Raw genomic sequence first — 8,176 nt, 5'->3', positions numbered from 1 at the left:
TCAATAGGCTTTAAGCTTGCGAAAATTTTTGCTACATAAGCAATTTTAAAACTATTCATTTTATTTGCAAAAACAATTCTAGCTTTAAATTAACATATATGTGTCTTTAATTTTTTTTTAATTTAACTAAAATGATATTTACCCTTTTTTCCTCTCAAATATAGTTAATAGTTTTGAAGCGGTTACTAGTTTATTGTAGCTCCCAGAATAAATGAATCTAATTTAGTACCTTTTTATTCATATTCTTTTAGCTTTTATAAAAATTGTATTTGTAAGAATTTCGATTATCACAAACTTCGAGTTTGAAGTCATAAATTCAACAAGTTTCAAAATTTGAAAATCGATTGTTATGGAGGGGCTACATATCGCTGACACAAATTTAATGGAATGGGGAATTTCTATAATTATCATTTGCACCAAAAAAATACTTCTACGCCCACCACTTTATCCTTGAAGAATATTATCTTATTCAATTGAATTATCCTGTTTATTTTCCCGTGGATAGTTTAAGCGTTTAATGTTTTTTCGATATCAATCAGATGCGTAGCCAGAGAAAGTATTCAAATAAAACGCCCTTTCAACAAGAAAGTACATTTTCTTATACGATCATCTTGAAATTAATAATTTTAAAGTTCGAATAATTCTTGAGTTTTTATCCTTTTAACATGTTAATCAAAAACGCCAATTGAATTTCATCTCCACATCATTCTGGTCTTCTAACGCGGTAGTTTTAGGCACCCTGTATGATCTACTCACCTGACTCATAGAAAAATTTTCCCAAGGTTTTCCCCTTTTCCATCTTTCAGAATTTAGTTCATTATTATTTACTTTTTACCATTATGTTAAATAAAACCTAATTGCCTTTAAAAAAATTTTAATTTTTTTATATAATAATGGCAACAAAAGGCTGAAAAGAATTTTATGGCCACAGGCCTGGTTCCAATATAAATAAATATTTAAAACATTACGTAAGGAGTTATTACATGCTTTATTCAAATTAATAAATATAAATAAGAGGTTCACAGCACAAAAATATTTTTTTTAGTTCACATTGAATGAAAAAATCAAACTGAATTTTAAAATCTTGTTCTACACATTAAAATATTGTTAATCAAAATATAAGTAACTTACACAGTAATCATAGTATAAATAAATAATAAATTGTTTGTTTTTGAGATCATAAATACTTTTACTATTTTTATTCATTCTAGCTAAGTTTCAACAGTTACGACAGTTAAAATATTGTAAAATGGAGCGAGCGAATAATAAGAGCTTTAAATTACTGTCGGGATCATAGATATAAGAAATTTCTTTTTCCTATATCTATGGCCTTAAATTTCATTTCTTTTCTATGTCTGTGGTCTGAATATATTTATTGTCAATCCTACAGTACCTCCCCTACAATCATATTTTTAAAATATTTATATTTGAATACCTAGCGAAAATGACGAAGAAAGAATTCAGCAGTTTTAAGAGGGTAATAGCTTTCGGTCAAAGTCCTAAAAATTCATATGGAAATGTTCTTTGCATCTTCCTGATAAATAGTTCTCATGGCCTCGGCAATTTTTCGACATATAGTCGATTAAACCTATCAGTTTTAAGTATTATCACTATCACTACATATTATAAAACAAAGTCGCTTTTTCTGTCCCTATGTCCCTATGTACACTTAAATCTTTAAAACTACGCAACGGATTTTGATGCGGTTTTTTTTAATAGAGAGAGTGATTCAAGAGGAAGGTTTTTATTAATAAATCCATATTATAGTAGAGTAAGGGGTTGAAATAGGGGTTGAAAGGGATATGCTTCAAAAACTAAAAAAGTTGTGCATCGATTAAGCTCAAATATTGACACGATATACAACCAGCTTCAAAGATATATTGTTTTTGTCTACTTTTAACCTTCGGAGGGTAGAAAGGTGAAGCGAGAAAGAGGGAAGGAATTATCGAATATTTACAAATATACCTAAGTGGGGTATCAAATAAAAGAGCATGACGTGTACATTACAAAACTGTTATCCCACGCAAGGAAATGTGGAGGGAGGGGTGCAAGTGGGGATGTTGCCCAGCAAAGCGGGTAGTTCACAGCTAGTTTCATATAAGATTCAAAACGTGCGAGGTTTAAACAAAAAGTTAAATGGAATAATTGCGATCAATTGTGGTGCTTTTATTGCGTTTGGTTGATAATATTTCCAGTAAGCGTTCATTGTCATTTCATGTCGAGCGCTTATTATCATTTCATGTATAAGATAAGATTTCTATTCTCGACAATTCGATGTAAATTTACTGTTCAGTGTAATTTCATACTATTAAAGCTAATACACTGAACATATTTCTACCAATATTTGACCCAACGGTTAATAGCATCCACAAGTATAGGTAAAGTTTTTTTTTTGTATTTGAATAACTCTTTCAAAATCACAAAGTGATACTAAATTGATCCTTGTCTTTTAAATACAATTCTTAAACATTTACTTTCAACGCTATTTCATTATTTGTTTACAAAACGTAATTTTGAAATATTAATGCTTTACAAAAGCATATTATTCAAAAGTGTAGTATTTAGTAAAAACCAAATACTTCTATGGTAAAAACTCACTAAATTCAAAATATCTGATTTTTTATACTTGATATACTCAATAGCATATTCAAGTTCAAGAAGACCACTCAATAATTGAAAATTCGCCTCATAAATTAAGATAATTCGATTCATATTTTTTTACTATTCTCCGAAAGACACATATTTATATTAATTTACGGTTAGTTTTTGTTTCAGGCAAAATATCAAAAAAGTAACGTTATATTTGCCTATCTTATTAATGCTTACTTGAAACAAAAATGAATCGTAATTGAAATGAACTATTATTACTGATAATATCCCTATTTTATCGAAATATCTATTTATGATCCAAAAACCTTATATTTTCCTGGGTATAAGAAATTGGAAAAAACGCTTCGCTCCACTTTATCACTGAATTGATTTGACAGACACTGAGGGGTTATATTTATTACTATTTAAGTTATGTTTCCTAATTGTTTATATAAAAGTAGAAATGTGATAAATTTTATAAAAATTGTTTTTATTATGAATGTAAATTGTAAATATTTCGAGTCCTGCCGGTGACTAATATCTAAACAAATGTAGGGACCAATCATTGATGATGTGATACAAATACGTAAATTTTTAGCCCTCTTTTACGTTAGTTATGTTGTTTGTGACGGTCTGCTATACTAAGTGTAGATAATAAAATATTGTTTTATTACTCTTCAATAACACTATTCTTTGATTTCTTTAAAAAGATAAAAAGGGGTTATTTTTAACTAAAATCTAAATCGAATATTATGATAACTCGTACCATCACTCAATGCCAAAGAAAGCCTCTGTTTTTGCGAGACTTATTAGTTAAAGAATAATTCTCTTCTTGTATAAATGTAAAAATTTTGGAAAGGTCCCTAATGTATAAATTGTAGACGCTTTTGTTTACATATCATATCAACGGAATTTTAAAATCTATAACACTACAATTAAATCTGGCATCGGTCTTTTGTCACAAAAGATTAGACACGTGCGTTGGATACATTTGTAGTCTATCTTACAAATAAGACCTTTGAGACGTTATATTTTAAAATGGGCCAATCTCTTGACACGAATGAAATTGCACATATTTTTTCAATGATTACCTCACACAAACTAATTTTTAATTGGCACATCCATTTTTTTTAAATAAAATTTTTGTATCTTTCAATCATAGCTTAAGTTATTATAGTCGGTAAAAATTTGTACGTTTCAGAGGGTTGATGTATAATGTATTTCAGACTTAATAATAGTAATGGAGATACTTTGACTCATTTAACTATAAATACAATTAATTTTAGGGTGATCGAATGTAGTAATGATTAAAACCGCTGAAGCGCCCAAATAAATATAAATATAGAATCTTGAGGCACTAGCTTTAGTATAAAGGCTTTATAGAAGGTGAATATAATACTTAAATAATTTTTAGCTAGAGAATTAAAAATATTTGAATATTTTGAGTAAGAATTCATATATCTTTCAGAGATCACGCACTGTAATCATTTAAGACATCTGATTAAAAATTTAATTACATTGTGAATATTCAAATAAAATTTGTCTATATTTTCTCAAAGCGGCGCTGTTGCAAGAAAAAGACTGACTAATGATTGAGTACACTGACATAGGAAATTGGAGGTGTTTAAATGAAAGGCGTTATTAACATATTTTAATAAAGATGCGAGATGGTATTGTTGCCGTGTCGCAATAAACCATTAGCGGAGGTGCACCACACTAAGGCTATCACAAGCCTAAACACAGTCCGACATTAACTCACGCACAAATAGAGCGGAAGGATTAATAACAATAAAGTTGAATAATAATAATGTAACACGATTTGATATGATGAGATGATCACCAAAGTCGTTTTAATATACAATCCATAAATAATTTGACGAAGCCCAATTAATAATGAAGTGAAACGAACTTGATTATCTTAGAAAGAACTGAAAGCTGTGGCCTCAGACATAGACTGTATTATTTCAGTCCAAAGCCTCCGATTTACAAAAAAATTAGTATTATAATATTAGGCGTGATATGGTTTGAGATATATGCTTAAACAAATTATTGATTAGAAAAAAACGTATAAAATTTAAAAAAATTTATAATTTCTTACCAAAAAAGACGGTAGTGAGTCAGGATTCGTTCCCATAGACCATGAATCTAGATTCTGTAAGCTAAATATATTAAAGCCAGGAATACCCTAAAGCAATAATAGAAAACATTTTTCTTCTAATTAACTTCATCACATTTTAGATTCCTAAAGCCTAATTTACATTCAGTACCTCAAAATATTCAAAAGTCAGAAAAACTTGTTATCAAAATTATCAAAAGTTAGAAAAATTTTTTTTTAATTTTTTGAAATCAGTACTCTAGAATACATTGGCTGGTTAATTGTATTTTTAGCTAGTAATTAATAAAAGTTTGTGAAGAACTCGAATGATTCCAAAAAAATTTGTAAACCTTTTCATGAAATGAATGTTGTATTTTCTACTTTTTAGTTCTCTTCAATAAAAAGTATATTCTAACTTGGCAGATGTAAATGAGGCTTTAACCATAGTAAATTAGAATAAAATTAATTGAAGCGTGTTTAAGCTGTTTTTTAGGATAAAATAACGATACTTAAGCGATGATTGATAATAAATCTGATATGGATTGGTTTTAGTTAAAATAATCTTAAAAATTAAACATACAAAAATTTTGATTTAAAAGTATTAGTTGGTTAATAGAAAAAATTTTTAATAATAACATTACTGCTGTGAATATTGCACAGGAATTTTCCAAAATAATTTAGACTTTTGGATCAAATGGCAAATATAAAATATACTAATCGAAAGTGAAAATTCAAAAAAATCAAAAAAACTGTTCCATTTACCGTAACCCTTGTTTTTAAATTATATGAGTGAAAATAATGAACGAGTCTTCCGAGAGTATACATCTAAATTTATTCTTAACTTTCCTTGCAGGTAAAAATAGTGGGCGGAATCGTCTACACCCTCTTTAGCACTTCCATTAGTGTATATTCAAAGGTAAGATAGATCACAGCGAAATTTAAAATAAATTTTTTAAATTAAAATTATGTACATGCTAAAAGTAGATGTGATGGCAATTAATGGCTGCCACAGAGCTCAAAACTCCATAAAAACAATGTCGGTCATTTTACGAGATGCCATCTTTGAACTTGGTAAATGTTTCTTTAAAAAAATTATGTTTATTAAAAAGAAATTGACTGTTTTCAAATGAAGGATATGTGTTGTATAAAATGAGTAACTAATTTTTCGCAGAAGTGATAAAGATTATACTATATGAGTTCGTTTCCCACCAGTTGCGACGTTGCATATAATTTTTGCCAGGTTCCTATTATTCTTTAAATCTATATTGTTTATACAATAAAGGCTCCGGTATAATGCACAGTAAGATTAACTCACAAAATAGAATTTCAATAAACTGTAAATTATTAGTTATCCATTTCGAAATTAATTTGGAAATAAAAAAACTTATATATGCCATTTAATCTGATTAAATAAAATTTCATTTTTTAATGTTCAGGTTACTATAAATACACTATAAAATAAATATAAATATTTTTTGTTTTATTTCGATTTAAAATAAAAAGCAATAAAAGTATATGGAAAAAGGACTACTTTTTATTTGTGTTGTTTTAACTGAATTTAAAAAAAAAATAATTATAAGCGTTTGATTTTTAATTTAAAACGAGCTACCGAGAGTAAATTAAACATGCTGCAAAATGGACAAGTGTTTGTTTTGTGTATCAGGGTTCACAGATAAAAACTTGTATCGAATATTATTATCGAAACATATACAGCGCACACACATTTTAGAGCATGATAAAATTTTTATGTTAACAATTTTTCTACAAAGAACGTTAAACGTAAAAAAATAAACACATACCGACTCATAAAGATAACAATTCATAAAAAAAGGCTGGACGAATGAAATAATCACATGTCTCCCAAGTCTTTAAATACTATATAAAAAATATTTATATTTTCAAAGTTAATGGGACGGTGAGGGAATTTGCGACTTCAAGGAGTAGGTTAAATTTTTCAGACTTCACAATTATAAACATTGTTATAATGAAAATAGACTGTAAAAGCATCACGGCTAAAATAAAATAGTATTGTTTTCACAGAGGACCCCTTGGTTTAGGTGCTAGAGACGCGCACTTGCGGTATCTGTCTTATGTTTTGTTGTTATCAACTATTTCCTTCCTTTAAGATTGAAATGAATTTCGAAAAAACTTAAATTGTTTAGCGTTAAAAGAGATTAAATTAGATAATTTTCCGGTTTTTCAAATATTAATCTAAACAGAAAGACTTGTAAATACCACGCCTAGCATTGTTATTTGAAATGTAATGTAAAAATTTAATAATGATCAGGGGGATTAAAAGTCACGAAATACGATTTTTCATCAAAAACACCTAGCTTTTCGGAAACATCAATACTTTTTCAGTATTAATTATTAGCTGAGACAATTTTCTTTTGATCAGTTTCAAAGGTATTTTATCGTGGATGTATCTATTTGTGAGATAAACCGCTTGGAAATGAGTTTTGAGGCTACTCAATAATATTTATCAGGTTATTTTGTTCCTCTCAAAAATATACTTTTTCGAAAGAGAAATCTTCAATTATTGTGTTTGGTGGATGTGTTTACCACTTGCGAATAGCCCATTATTTTGTAAATTGAGTTAATAAAGAATTTTCACAGAAAATTTTTAACGCTACGCATAATCAAGTATTGGATATAAATTTGCATTTTTTGAATTATAAATTATTTCAATTTTATAATTTCGAACTCAGCTGTTTTAAGGGGCTTATGCATACATTTCAAAACGTAAAGTTCAAATCTAGGTAAGTTTTTTTTTTACGTTTAACGTTCCACCTAATGTCTAAGCAACGCTTTTAATGTAAAAAGAATTTTTTTTTATAAATATTAGTTCTATATATTTGTTTTAGTAAAAAATTATAATTAATATATTTTACAATAGTTGTGGCAGTTTTGAATTTTTTTATTATTTAATAATTTTTTAAATATAAGTTAAGAATTTTTTTATTGATTGACTTATCCATCTTTTATCATTTTTTATACACAACATTTCAAATCTTTACTCCATGATGTACCTAAACATATAAAAAATCCGTTGATCACGATAGGGAAAATTGTATAATCGTCCGATTAATACCTGTTTTATTTTGTATAAATTATGGCACATATCGGTATGGCAGAGAAACTATTTAAAAAAAAAATGTTAACGGACAATTATTTCGATTTAAAATTTATTGGACGTTAAATCTTATGCTTTAATTAAAATACTGTTCAAAATTTTACTTCATCAATTTGAGTAAGATTTGCTTAATTAATAATGAACTAATTTTGGTTAATTTTTTTAATCTGATAACTGAATTTATTTGACATTAAAAAGGGTATTTATATTTTGTTAGGGAGTTTACAAAAGATAACTAATGAAAGTCTTGATATCTGGAATAAATTCACCCTAGCTTTTACCTCTGTTGAAAACAATATGTTGCTTATTTTGATCTTAGCTTAATTTCCAGAACTATTAGCAAGCTCTGATGTAAATCC

This window comes from Chrysoperla carnea, chromosome 2 (genome assembly GCF_905475395.1).
Source record: "Chrysoperla carnea chromosome 2, inChrCarn1.1, whole genome shotgun sequence".
NCBI classification, from domain to species: Eukaryota; Metazoa; Arthropoda; class Insecta; order Neuroptera; family Chrysopidae; genus Chrysoperla; species Chrysoperla carnea.
The sequence above is the reverse complement of the archived record's forward strand: the minus strand, read 5'-3'. Positions refer to the sequence as shown.